The sequence below is a fragment of the Notamacropus eugenii genome, chromosome X, assembly GCF_028372415.1.
Source record: "Notamacropus eugenii isolate mMacEug1 chromosome X, mMacEug1.pri_v2, whole genome shotgun sequence".
NCBI lineage: Eukaryota > Metazoa > Chordata > Mammalia > Diprotodontia > Macropodidae > Notamacropus > Notamacropus eugenii.
Genome location: NC_092879.1, coordinates 64,529,692 through 64,544,668, shown reverse-complemented (window position 1 = coordinate 64,544,668; position 14,977 = coordinate 64,529,692).

Below are 14,977 nucleotides of genomic sequence, written 5' to 3'. Positions count from 1 at the left end.
CACATGTAGAAGGCTATATCTATAATTGGATTCCATGTACCCATGATGGCTAGGGACAAGAGAGAGCCTTGTTTACTGGGGGGAAGTTCTTCAGCCATGTTACTGAGAAGGCTATGTGTGCTGGCATCACCTACTGAGTCCTGTCATAAGGTGAGAAATGCTTCATCCAAGGGAGCATAAAGAGGCTATGAGAATGTCATAGAGGCAAAGAGATGTTGCAGAAAGATACATGGACACAGTGAACACAATAAGAGAGTTGCAGGCAATGTAAACGTGGGCCAGACTCTTGAAGTTCCAGTTCCCAAGAGCTCCATCCATCTTAGCTGTTTCCCTAAGACTAAAAGAGAAGAGCCTAAGCAGCATGGCTTCCCAAACTAATCTCTAACACCCTGATGTGACTGATCTGTCCCCCTCTCACTGTGTTGTGGAAATAGGGATTAATTGTTGAATCTGTATAACCTGACAAAATTTCTTTTGATTTACTTTGCATTCTATTTCAGTTAGATATCTTTGGCTCTGATTCCATGGATTTTAATAGATGTTCACCTTAAATAACTTATCTCATGAAGGCAGTGCCAGAGCATTGTATACCCTTGTAGGGAATGAAATGGGGAGGAGCCATGCTAAATACTTAAAGAAAACTGGGTGCCTGGCATGCCTTTGAGAATTGGTTTGATCTATGCTTCTGTCACTGGTAATGGCAGTACTCTAACCATGGACTGCTGTCTTTAAAATTTCCAGGAGACTCTCCACTCCCATTAAGAAGTAGCAAGTGTCAATGTCTAAGAAATCTTACATAAGGAAGGGAAAATGGAGAATCTGAAATGTGATAGGCTTGTTCCAGAAAAAAATCAAGTGCATTATAGAGTATAAGTATGTATTATAGCAGTACCTGAGAGCATTGCCAAGTATATTTTCCCCTGGCTGAATGACAGTTAAGAAGTCACAGAAGCATTTCCAGTGGGAATTTGTGTCCCAAAGCTCTCTTCTAAGATGACAGTTTAGCAACTAAGATCTACCAGGGGGAGGAAGAGGCGTTCACTCTGCTCAAAGTTCCTTCCCCTCGTGTTTTTAGCATTTTATTGCAGAAGGAGCAATATTCATTTTGGATTTGTGGCCCTCTGCAGTCATTGCCTAAGACAATAATTTGGCAGGAAAATCATAGAGGTTTCAAATAGGACTTATTGTAGGGAGAAATGAACTGAAAGGGCACTTGTTTGTTTTTCTGCTTCCTTCCTTGACCTCCCTCCTCAGATGCCAGATACATACCTAGGAGATGGAGGAAGGATGGGAAAATGATAAGAAAGATGAGGAAATCTGTGAAGAGCATTTCCTAGCAGTTTTCACTTAGAAGAAATGGAATGAAATTGATGTCACATTAAAAGACTTGGAGCTGTTCTACTTGACTTTCCAAAATGATGGTGCCTAGGATGCTGAGGGTGTGCCCGTGGAGCTCAGGGTCTGCATTCAGCTTCCATCTTTCCTGTTCTTTTTTAGCTGTAGAGTTGATGATGCCTATAGTGCTGATGGCCCTAGATACCATTTTCACCTGCCCTTGTGGGGCATTCTAGTTAAAACTCCTTGACTTAAATAGCTAAATAAACTGTGATATGCAAATATAGTATTATTTTATAAGAAATAGTGAATATGAATAGTTCAGAAAAACGTAGGAAGGCTGATTCAGAGTAAAGTGAGCAGAACCAGGAAAAATCTGTACATTGAGTACAATATATGGCTAGAATGACAGTAATAGAAAAGAAACTGAGGGTTGAATAATTATGATAATAAGGACGATTCTAGAAAAAAGATACGAAAATGTGTTTCCCTCTCTTTTTTACAGCGGTAGGGGTTGAAGGGGAATTATTAAGGGTGTGGAGCAGTACGTAAGCTCTCAGACTTTGCAGACATTTTGACAAATTTTACTTAACTGCTTCTCCCTATGTATTTTTTATTCTGTTAATGAAGGATTGCTCCCATAATAGGGGAACAGTTATATTCAGAGATGAAAGAGATGTAAAAAGGAAAAAAAAAAGGCAGTAAAAACTTTGAAGACATCTTCAACATAATTGAGATTGACTATTTTTATTTTCATTCACAATAAAGAACATTTGTAGATTTCAGAGAATCACAACATGCAGAATTGGAAGGGACCTCAGGCCTTTTTAGTCTACCCCCTACTTGACTCAGAATCCCTTCTGTAACATACCCAGCAAGTGATCATCTATCCTTTGCTTGCAGACTTCCAATGATGGGCAGCTCACCTATTTCCCTGGCTTGCCATTTCACTTTTGCCCATCTCTAATTGTTAGTATTTTTCTCATTGTATTCACCCTAAGTCTGACTCTTTCCCACTTCTATCTATTTTTCCCAGTTTTGCACTCTGGGGCCAAATAGAAGAAATCACATCCTTCTTTCACATGACAGCTTTAAAATTCTTGATCTTATCAGTTGTACCCTGATAGATCCATCATGGAGCTCATTAAGTTTCCTCTAGAAGGTGGAGCAATGCATGTGCAGAGCAAATGGATCAAATTCTGGGATCCCAGGACTTCAGAATGCCAACTCTGCCCCTTATTGCCCGTGTGATATTCAAGAAGATCCTTTCTTGCTTCTGACTCATATAAGGCTTTTCTTTTACTATTCTTTTCTGGACTCCTTGTGTGCAAAGGAATTGTATACAAAGCTTTTCCTTTCCCAAAAATTCTATCTGTCCTCTTGTCTTGGTTTCTTTATATAAAGAGAAAAGCAGAGGCAAATGGAAATTCACAGTGGGAAGGGACCTTGGGGATCTAGTCACACACACAGGTGATACTTTGTATGGCATCTCTGTCAAGTAGTCAGCAAAACCCTCCTCGAAGACCTCCAAATATGGAGACCCTGCTACCATCCAAGATACCTAATCTGATTCCACTTTTGAACAGTTCTTATGGATAACTTTTTTTCTGACATCAGGCCTAAATCTGCCTTTTTGCCATCTTCTTCCCTTTCTCTTGGTTCAGCTCTTCAGGGTTGACCCTTCAAATACTTGAAAGCTAGCCTCTTCAAGATTTTTCTTTCTCAGGCTCGTTGAGAGTGATGTGGTCCAAAGAGACCACTTTGGTAGCAGCAGCATGAAGAGCAGATTCCAGGGGCTTGGTGAGTGGCTCAGGAATTCAGTGGAGAAGGTGATTTAAGAATCGAGCTGACATATGGCCAAAGCATAAGCTAAAGATGGAAAAAAAAATAAAAGACATGAGAATGTACCTCCACCCCATCTTTTCAGAGGCAAGATGATGGCTCTGAGTGTGGAATACTGCCTATAAGGTGAGACTTAGTTAATTTCACTGATCTTTCTTTTTCTTTTTCTTTTTTTTCTTTTGTGTTATTGAGGATGACTCTCTGAGGGAGGGGGTAGCAGAAGAAAACATAGTTGTTTTTTTTTTTAATCTCAGTACATTAACAGAAAGGGCAGGAGGAAGGGAAGGGTATCAAACTTTGTACTAAACACTGTACAAATATTATCTCGCAACAACTCTGGAGGTGACATACTGTTATTATTCCTATTTTATTTCCTCTATTGAGGAAATTAAGGGAGATGGAGATTAAGTGACTGGCCCAGAATCATAGAGATAGTAAGTTTCTAGTAGATTTGAACTCGGTCTTCCTGACTCCAGATCCAGTCTTCTATCCACTGTACTACTTCAAGGAGCAGTGATATATAATCCAGGTGTGCTATGATCAATTGACACAATGTTTTCATTGATTGCTGGCGCCACTCCCTTGCATGTGTTGTTACCCCCTATTGGAATATAAACTTCTTGAGGCCAGAGATTATTTTGCTTTCTTATATTTTTATACCTTGCACTAAATACAGTACTTGGTATGTAGCAAATACTCATTATATCCTCTTTTATTCATCTGTACAGTCCAAGCCCTGAAGGAGTATACCATTTAGTGGGTAAGATACTTTGATGTATGTGGCCCTGAGTGGGACAGATCAGAAGTGCAGTAGGAATCCAGAGACAAAAGAGATAATCATGGTTTACAGTAGTTAGAGAAAGCATCCTGAAGGAGGTACGGCTTAGCCTGGGTCTTGAAGGATGAGGAGGATTTGACTGCAGTGGGGGAAGGCTTAATGGGCAGGGTTTTAAGGCCAGAAGGACATAAGCAATAACAAAATTGGAGGTAAAAAGTTTTTTCTAAATATTTGGAAGGGGAAAAAATACCTTTGAAAACTTTTGGTGTGAGTGACAGGAGAGGTAGAGTGTGTGTGTCCTGTATGAAAATTAGGATGCCCAAGCAGTTAGTCACAGTCTTTGAAACATCAAAGTCCACTTTCTGTCATACTTATTCACTACATGTCTGAATGGATTACGCACTTCAAAACTAGCCTTTGTGGCATTCTATGACTTGTCCTTTTTTGAAGTCATATGTCCATGCATTTGCATAGCTGCCAGGTGTACTCCCAGACCAGGCCAGAGGAAATTTACCCTTGGGAGGACAGATGTGGCCTCAGCCAATGTGTTATACCCACTGGACAGAAGGGCCCCAGATTGCTTTCTGGAATCATGCCAGCACTTCCTTTTGCCCCATTGGACTCATGCTTTGATTCATCGTCCTAGCCTGGTGTGCACAGTGGATGAGAAAAGAAAGGCACTACTCAAGGTCAGGGCTGCTGAAGAGGAAACCGTTTAGGCAGTGATTGTGTGAAATGAATCTTAGCTGCTCTCCCCTCTTGGAATTACAGCTTCGAGCCTTGCGAAGCTGGAGGGACGTGCAGTGACTGCTGAGGCCTTGTCTTTGTTTTTGTGGCTGCCTTAATTGTTTCGTGATTTGCCCACGTAGCTTAGGGTGCAGGGATCTCTAAGGACAGTGACTGAGACACAAGATACTCTGTCTGCCGATGGCTTCCATTCCTCTTTTCATTTGGTATAGCATGATCAGAAAGGCCAAACAACCTCTGTTGGCCCTGGAGCCAGTCTGTGGGGGCCAGTATAGAGAGTTAGGGTGGCCATAGAGCTGTGGGAAGAAACCCAAGAGTGATTTATACAAGGTTCAGTTCAATTCGTTTCAATTTAGCAATCGTGACTGAGTGCCTACTGTTTGCAAGGTGAAAGATTTATTCATATGGAAGAGAAACCTGAACCTGAACTGGAGAAGTCTAGAACACAGTGTCCCTGAGGCAATGGAAAAGCCTGGGGTGGAGTGGGAATGGGGGGGGTTATGGTGGTATGAGCAGGCTATACAACTCTCAAGAAACAGAATTATAAAGGAAAACCAGAGCGCACAAAAGAAGATGGGTCAGTCATGAGATGAGATCAAGGGTCAACAGATGGGCATCTTGTATGTTCCTCTGATGTCCTCAGAATGTCAGGAGAGCATGAAGAAGACCCCCAGCATGGTGAGTGGACTCCCTGTGGTGAACTTCTGGGAGAACATGTACCGGAGCTGTGTAAGATGAATAGGTATGGAGGGGCTATGGAGAGGATAGTCACATAGATGGGGTCATGGACCCACTGTATTATTGGCATTTGTGTATGCTACTGTTCTAGGCTCTGGAGATATAAATCCAGGGTATTTATGAGGGAATGGCTTTGTCTGCACTTAAGTGCTATGGCAGTGGAAGCTGGAAGGATTATCTTCATGGCACATGTTTCTTTGAAAGGTACAAGGTGAGTGTATCACCCTAAATCTGTTCATGAAGGCAGGAGAGACATCCAGTTTGCTAAGTTGGATAACAAGCTGGAAAACAAGACCTCCTTTTGATGGGCCATTTTCATCATTGTCCCCTTTGAATGGCATGGCATGTTCCATATCTTTCTTGTTATACACAGAACACGTAAAATAAGCCTGCTTATTGCTCTATCCTAATGCTAATGTGACATGAAGCTTTTTTGCATTTTGAAGGACAATATATTGAGTGGAGTAGAGGAAAGGCCACTGAGTCTGGGCACAGGAGAACTGGTCTCCTGGCCTGACTCTGAAACCTTGTAACTATGTGATCCAGGATAAATTACTCTACCCTTTGGTAGTGAATGTTCTTTGTATGCTTTGCAGCCCAACGGTGATATTCATAATCTATAAAATACTCCTAAAATGTCACCTAAAGACTTGATAGTGAATGCCCACCTCATGTGCTTAGCTGGACTTCTAAACCTGCTTGGCCAACAGTTTGCCAGTGTTATCCTTCTTGGACCTTGGTGTTCTAAGTACTAGAGAACTGTAGTCATTTGGGCATTCGGATGTATTGACAATTATTCATCCAAATGAAAATTGTTAATTCAGTAGACTTCTCAGAGAAAATGAATTTGTAAAATAAAGCTGTAGATTGTGTGTGTGTGTGTGCATGTGCGCGTGCATGTATGTAATAACTTATGGATAATAGGTACTTTCATATATTTCACTTCATATATATTAAATGGGTTTTTTTGGTTGTTGTTTGTTTCTTTTTGGCCTTTCTTTGTATCCTTAGCACAGTACCTGGAAAATGATAGGATCTTAATTGATGCTAGTTGAATGACTAAGTAGCTAATATAGTTCTTTAGGTTTGCCTAGGACTTTGCAGATTTTATTTCATAGGAGCCTCACAACTGTTCATGGGGCTTACCATATTGGTTCTGGATGTAGTGCAGACCCTGATCAGCTTGAATGCTACTGCACCCCCAAACTCCCAAGCTCAAGGGATCCACCAGTCTCAGCTTCCCTAGTGAAAGGCTATTGTAGATGGGTACCACCATGCCTGGTTTAGCATATACTCTTGTTTATTTGTCTTTTCTTCCTATATTTTTTTACTATGTCATCTTTTCATCCCAGCAGCCCCTCCAGCCCAGGGTCCTGTCTTTGTTCTCTTGATATTTCAAAGAACTAGTGCAGTGCCCAGCACTAGGGAAATGTCTATTGATGAATGCTGACTTTGAGCTGGTGAGGTCCATCCCTGAAAAGGAATTCATAGAGTATTCCAGATTACTCATCATTGGAGGAAAATGAAATGGCCTGTTGGAATACCTTGACCTTTTTTTTTTTTTTTTAACAGTTAAGGAAGGGGTCCAGCACTTAATTGAAAAGATGATGGCTTTTGAAAAAAAAATGACATAGTGTGAAAAGCTCATTTTGCTTAATGATACTGCCTGCTGCAAGGTCAGCAGAATATTCCAAATGGCCTGTGATCTGTGAAAGTTTATCTATAACAAGGGGTTAAATGATGTCTGACCAGATGTAAAAATGATATCAACCATCCATTTTTCTCATTTAATGAATGTCCAAAGTGAAAGGAGGCAGTGTGAATATAAACTGTGTTAGAGCTAAGGATTTAAAAAAAATTTTTAATCCCCAAAATATGTTCCCCAAAATAATGACCATTTTTAGAAAACAGTGACGGCCTACTGTTGCAATTAAACCAAGTTTATTGTACAGACTGAATGAATTGTACCATTCTGCTCTGTTTCCATATTGGTTTAAGGAGATCTGATTGCAAAGTCTAGTGAAGATGAAACTAGTGTATTTTCCAATGAAATCAAGGACATGTGCAGGGGTGGGAAGGGCCATATGAATTAGCATCAGAGGGGCATTTTACAAAGGGAAACTGTGGCCCAAGGAGGGGAAGTTATTGTCCAAGATCACATAGGAGGTAGCAAGCATATTTTATGGCACATTATGCAGTTTGGTCATGGGGTAATACAGAACTAGACCCAGAAGAGGAAGTTTCAGGGAGCCAGATTTGGGCTAAATGTAAGAACTTTATACTCTTTCAGGCTGTATAAACAGGAATGAGTTGCTTGATTAAGTATCACTGATAGTACTCATGTGGCAGTTGGCTCTTTAAGGATTTCATGGAAGCCATTGCCACTCGTCATAGGACTTGGTCCAGGGTACTTCTAAGATCCCTTCTGACAGTTGGGTTCCAGTTCTTGGTATTTCAGTGAGATAACTGATTCCACAAAATGTTGTCTTAAATCACATTGCATAGCTGAGGGTCATCCTCTCTGATGTGGTCACATGTAATGGGTTTTCTTCCTTCTCCCATTCCTTCACTGTGCTCTGGTCCTTGTTATTTAGACAGGTTTAGGGTATGAACAAAGCAGCAAGCATATAGATGCATTTGCCTATGGTTTTTGTGCTTTCTGGGGGGCCAGTGGGAACCCTTTGGCAGAGAGGATGATATCCTGGATCGGTCATTATCCTCTAGTACCCCCAGGGTTTTCCTTTGTCTGAGATCTTTTGTATCATGACAAGGAAGGACAGCTACTCTGTGTGCTGGGAGCTCTAGCTGGGGTGAGGGGAAGGGCAGGGAGTATAGGGACCTCTTATCCTCAGCCATTTACCAATAAAACAAAGCCACCGGCATCCTGCCTCCCTCTCCTGTCCTTGTAGCTGCCTCTCCTGCTGTGCCTTCAGCTCCTGGCATAGCATAGAGTCACCTGGGGAATACAGTGACACAGCTCTCCTTCAGATCAGGGACAGAATAGAGTTAATTACAGATTTTCATTTTCCCCCAAACTTCTAAGAACATGCCTAGGGATAAGAGCATATAAAATACGCATAGCTTATTATACACATAGATAATCAGCATTCTCCCCTAAAACATGGTTGCAGGGTTTCTATTGGAAAAAAAAACACAAAAGGAGAAGAAATAAAAATGATCAACAGACAATTGTGAATTTTTTCTTAATTTAAATTATATTAGGAGCCTGACAACACCTGAATATTCAAATGAATCTGAAGTTTTATCATGTAGATATTCCTTCCAGTGATGCAGATCACAGCCCATCCCTTCCTGTCCATTCCGTCCAGCTCCTGTCCATGCCCTCCTCTAAATTTACCCTAGGCTGTCCACCCAATGTGTTCTTTCTTGACACTGTTAACATACCAGGGGAATACTGGAATTGTCTGATTGTCTTCTCTTGCTCTCAACACCAGACCAGTCCACCTTCGTTTTGGTCTCACAGTTCTCTGCTGGTGACTGTTGCCCTGGTTCCTCTTTGTGGTCCCTTATTTGGTGTATGGTGTAGTCTATTCACAGTTTCTGCATACATCTCCATTTCCCTCTTGTGCACTGGGTAAGATTGTGCAACATGGGAGATATTGGCACAGGACTACACAGCATGGCATTCCCACGTCAGAGAGGGTACTGTGTTCTATGGGCAAAGCAGAAATGAAACAGCACAAAGGAAACATAGGATGTGCAGATTTAGAGTATTCACCCCAAATGTTCACATGGACTATCCCTATCCAATCTATGGTAGAGCATTCTGAGCTTGTACTGGGGCTGATCAGCCACAGTGAGACACAGGGAAACTTGACTTCATCGTGGTGATGTCATTTTGGTCCTCTTCCAGAATGAAGGATAACAGACAACCAACATATTGCACGAGCCTCATCTTTGGGCTTCTTCATTTGCATCCTATTCTACTGGACCCACAGGCATACCTGTCAGTTTCTGAGATCCCCAGGAATACCACACAGGCCAGGCTCTCAAGAAAAGAGCCCAATGGATTTGCTAGTCTCTGGTCATCTTTTGCAGGAGATTGCTTCAGAGTCACCTTACAGGGTTCCATGTGCTAGCTGCTCTCCCTGGTTGTGAGATGCCTGTGTTGACTGTGGCAAATCATCTTCCAGGCAGGCATGGGGGGCCTCCAGAACCTGGAGCAGGGCAGGCCTCCAGGTGAATCTCAAACCTACTAAGGAAGGTCAATGTTGACATTTCCTTCTCCATCCTCACTAGCAGTAGTGTCCCCATGACAAAGAACATGCTGGTGATGGCTCTATCCACCCTGGGAAGAGATGCCCCCAGTATAGAATCCACGCAATGCTCATGAAGAACATCACTGAGGAGACCAGTGTCACTCACCACTGTGAGGATGCAAGAAAGCCCTGAATGCTGGGTTTGAAGGCAGCAGGAAGAAGAAGACAGTCAGGTTGTTATGCTTATTGCAGCCCCAGCTCAGCAAATGAAGAATGACCTGTACTACCTTCATGATAGTCTTCTATGTCTCTGGTACATACTTCTATGTTCAGATCACTCAATAAAGTGACATCAGGTGACATGGCTCCAAGATTTCACATAGCTTGTTTGGTGGTGGTGGGGAGACACAGGAGTAGTACCCAGAGTTTTCCTTAGGTTGTTTGTTGTGAAGTTCTTTTGAGTTCTTATCACTAGTCTTTTTAGAAATGCTTCCTATTGAAATTCAGCACTCTCAGTTCCAAAGAAATGCTTAATTTTAATGATCAATGTGACATAGATCCAGTCTCCTAGGCATGAGAATTTGTAGCTGCACTGTGCTGGGAATAGGTCTGCCCTTGGCCTCCCACACTTTCCCCAAGTTTGTACAGGTACATATATGTCAATAACCTGTGATTTGCTCCATGTTAAGAAGTTGTGTGTGGGACTTAACTCTAGAAAGTTGCTTGAGACACAGAGAATCAAGGATGACAGACATAGCATGTAAGTGACAGAGTTAGAATATGAAGAACCCTTCCCCTCAGGCAAGTTAACTTTTGTGCTGTAGGGACTAACTAAACCTCACAGATCGGGGTTGGGATCTGCACTGATGAAGGGAGCTTGTATGTTGGGAGCATCCTACATTAGTATATCACAGATTCTTTCATTCTCATAACTGCATTTTCTCAATTAAAGCCCTCCTTCCAAGTCAATCCTTTTCCTTCCCTGTGTATCCAATAGTGATTTGTTGTGGACAAACAACCTGGTGGCCAACCTTCTAGTCTTTACTTTGGCTGATCTGTATGTAGCAACCATCTGACACATATTTATTGGCACCACTTGGACCTTCCACTAAATGCTGCCATACCCTCCCCCACTTTAGAACCTTGGACAGCAGGGTATTCTTTATTCCCTTGAAATTCTTTACTTTCTGCCAACTGAATTTTGCTGTAGAGAAAGTCCTTGTAACCCTTCATTGTACTTAATCTTTTCTAAAGTGTTGTAATTTCTAGTAAATCTTGACTGAGTTTTAATGTTGTTTAGAATGACATGTCTCTTATTCCTCCTTATTTTTTGTCATGACGTCTCTTTTTTATTAATTATCATTGACTCTTGACAGTTACAAATAGACCATTTCCTCTGCAGAGATAATTTTTGTCCCTTTGTCTAAGTTATGCCTCACTTTGTAGTCTTAATTAAGTGAAGACCACTGGGCATCATCAGAATGACTTTATTCTGCATTTTGCTGTGAATGTTTTGTGTTGCTTTTATATAATATAATGCCAGTTAATTAAGAATTTTAGATATTTTGGTTCCACTGACAAATGAAGAGCATTAAAGACATGAGAAATCTTGAGTTGTTCATAATCAATCACTTTATTTAGTGACCCAAAGTGATGAAAGCCAATAGAAGAGAAAAAAGTGAGTGCATCTAGGATTCAGAAGATGTAGAGTGCATCTAGGATGATCAACATCACAGATGTGTCCTTAACTTGCTGGCAACAGGCTGCAGGATCTTATTCCTCATTGACTTCATGCTGTCTTGCATCCTGCAATTCAGAGCACTCCTGCAGCCAAAGGACAATGACATTGTCAGACACCTGATGCTGAGGAAGATCTTACAAGTATCTTGGTTAGAGAGACTTGGGGCTGCTGCAAAATGAATAGATTAAAAAATATCTCCTGACCCTTTGAAATGTGAGGCTCTCCAAAGCTGAAGTTTACTATATATATATTCCTCCGTCAAAAACACCATTTTCCAGGGCCAATTCATGAAGTCTATGAAACTATATTAGGTTGGGACATGTTTTTTATGTGTCTACTTGTATCATGTCCTTTTGAAAGTCCACATGACCTTGAGGTCACAGGTTTGGGGGTCAGGATGAATTAGCCAAGGGTCCTCACCTGACTGTAGAATGCCATGCTTCGAAGTATCTGGAAGCTAAGTCTCACATTTGAAAATCTTTGTAGAGGGATTGAGATTTTCTGTCAGAAAGTTTAGAATTGTCAGTAAACAACCTTGAGCCTTAACTTGAAAATCTTAGTAGCAGGAATGAGATTTTCACTCAGAAAGTCTAGAATGACCAGTAAACAACCTTGAGCCCCAACTTGCAATTAGCTCAGGACCTGTTGGGCATCCCTTCCTTTCCTAGGAGAGGGAAGTTGATGCCCTCACTCCTGGGCTTTTTGGCCCAGTTTGAGGATTTTCAGTGAGCTCTGGCCCCGTATATGTACCCATCAGTAAGGGTGACACACCCATCCACCCAACAATGCTTGACGTCTCAACAATTGGTGACAGCAGAGGCATTTTACCAAAAATAGTAGTATTGTCCTTTTGTTAAGCCAAAATGGTAAATTGCCTTTTTTAACCAAAATTGGTAATACTGGCTTTTTAAAACCCCAAGTGGTGACACTGAGTTTTTTTAAACCAAAAATGGTAATAGTTACTTTAAAAGCTGACATACCTTTAATTTTCTTCATGCATGACACTCTGCAATGGGATATGCCCTTGCCAATCAGTCAATCAAGCTGTACTTGTGTTTGATTAGTGGTTGGAAGTACATATTGAACAATGAGGTAGTTGTCCTGCCTCAAGCTTATGCTCTCCTGGGATAAGGTAATAAGTTTATTTTCTATTGGGAACATAATGACATAAATGAGAGGCTTGGAACTAGATGATTTTTAAGGTGCCTTCTCACTCAAAATCTATGAAAATTGCACAAGTAGTCAGCACAGCTAAATGGGAAAGCCGCATACAGATTTGAAAGGAGAGAATGGAAGACATTTACTGTGCTGATCCTATGCAAATTTATAAGCTCAGAAAGCAGCAGTTGTAGCTACCACATCTAACAAAGTTGAACTCAAATAATAAAACATGAAGGGACAGAAACCAAAGGATGATTATGTCACATTAAAATTTACCTTTGACGATGAAAGGATTTTGATAGTAAGGCAATTTCAAAACAAAACTTGGACAGACCAACAATGGCAATATGGGGATTCAATGTTACACTAGCATGGGACAAATTGAAACAGGAAGACGCACTTGGAAGGGCTTACACTGTTGACTGTCACATGGGAAACACTATGTTTGATACCTACATGGAGATCAGGGAATTTCTTTTTTATGTAAATAAGTGCAGAGCCCTCAGAAACACTGACCACAAACTAAGGTATAAAGAATTTATGTTAACAACCAATCATTTACCTAGAGAACAGAGCTAGGTGTTATCGTTACCCTTGTGTTACAGACGGGGAAAATATGGTTGAATGACCTGCCCAGGATCACACAGAGAGGTGGTGTCTGGGGCAGTACTGGAACTCATGTCCACGACTCCATGTCTAGACCTTTTACTCTCTGCACCACCAGGTCTTAATACCCATCTCTCTGATGTCACAGGATTGTTGAAGGTTGCACGGTAAGCACATTGAAAGCTTTCAATCTCTATCACATTGTATATTATTATTGTTTTTTTTTTAATTCTTCTTATTATACTAATGTTATTAGGCTCCCTCAGAAGGCCCTGACTTCCAGGCTTCTATGATATCGTCTCTTTCCAGGAAGTCTTTCACATAGTGGGAGTTGTTTGGACATGCTTATTCATTGAGGGACATGAAATAGAGGCGCCTGCAGGAGATCCAAGTTTGGGCTAACGTTTCTCATCCCCCTTAGCCTCAACGTGGGGTGATGACCCATGGAACTGGAGCTCTAGAGGCTCAGGGTTGGTCGAGTCCTTAGCATTTGTGGTCAACTGCTTATCTTTTGAGGAGATACAAATCCCTGCTAAACTGTCCCACATAGCCATGGGGCCATTGGTTTTCATCTACAGTTTTCCAGCTGTGATCACTTTCTACATCCTATTTCAGTACATTGTAGTTATATGCATGACCTTGTTCCTACTTCAAGTCAGGAAGATTTTCTTGGAGGTACTAGTCCCAGTCCACCAGGTCTCTCCTTCAGAGTCTGCATACTGCTGCTGTGCCCAATCTGCGGTAGAGCATTCTGAGCTCCTATTGGGCTGATCAACCACAGTCGGATACAGGGAAACTTGACTTTATTGTGGTGATGTTATTTTGGTCCTCTTCCAGAATGAAGGGCAACATCTAGCTGTAGAGACTGCCAATTCCTTGAAACGGAATGGTGAACATTCATTCAGAGGTCGAACAAGACTCCTGTACCCTTCAGGTCATCTATGTCCTCAGTCTACCTGTTTGTGATGTCCTTTGCTCTAAGTAGCTGAGAATTGAAAACTTAGAAGTGTTTTGATACTTTAAAATTATTCAACTGATTTTAAATCATTCATTATTGAGACCTTTTGGTAAATGTCTATAAACAAGAAGTATGCAATTTATGGCCTACTAATTAAATATGGAAATTATAGCTTATAATTCCATATATTTCATTTTGTACCTATTAAAATTCAACTACTAAGTTGTGGAAGGATCATGACTTGTGTCAGAGGTCATAGTAACTTTACTGAGCAAGGCACAGAGCCTTATAGTATTGAAATCAAGCAAACACACACACACGCAATGAGATTAAAAAGCAAAACTGTCCTCATACCATAAAAGGGTACACAACTCAATGCTAGCTAAACACTTATTTTCATGTATTCACTGCTGAAAGGAATTACTGGAGGGATGTTGAGGAAGGTGAGGTGAGGGTTCTCAAGGGAGACTTATTGTAATAAGGTTTAGGGAATGAATGTGGATCTGAATTTGTTGAGAAGTGCATCAGTTTTAGCTTCAAGATCAAAGCATTTGGCACACTGGCAGATGTGTGGTTTTTGACAAGTTTCTCTGCGTGTCTTCTTTCTGCTGGTATGTGTGCTGGCCCATAGTGAGTTAAAACAAATGAACAAACAAAAAAACCCAATACACTGCATGTAATCATGATGAATTCCTCTGGGTGTTCTGTTGGTTTCATCCTCACCTCACTCCTTTTGACGTTTATTACCAACATTGTTTTACTCTCCTCCTAAAGTATCATAAGATTCTTCATGGTACAGCAAAAAGAAGTAAGGGGGGAGGGTATGGGTTCGAATTCTGACCAGCAAAGTG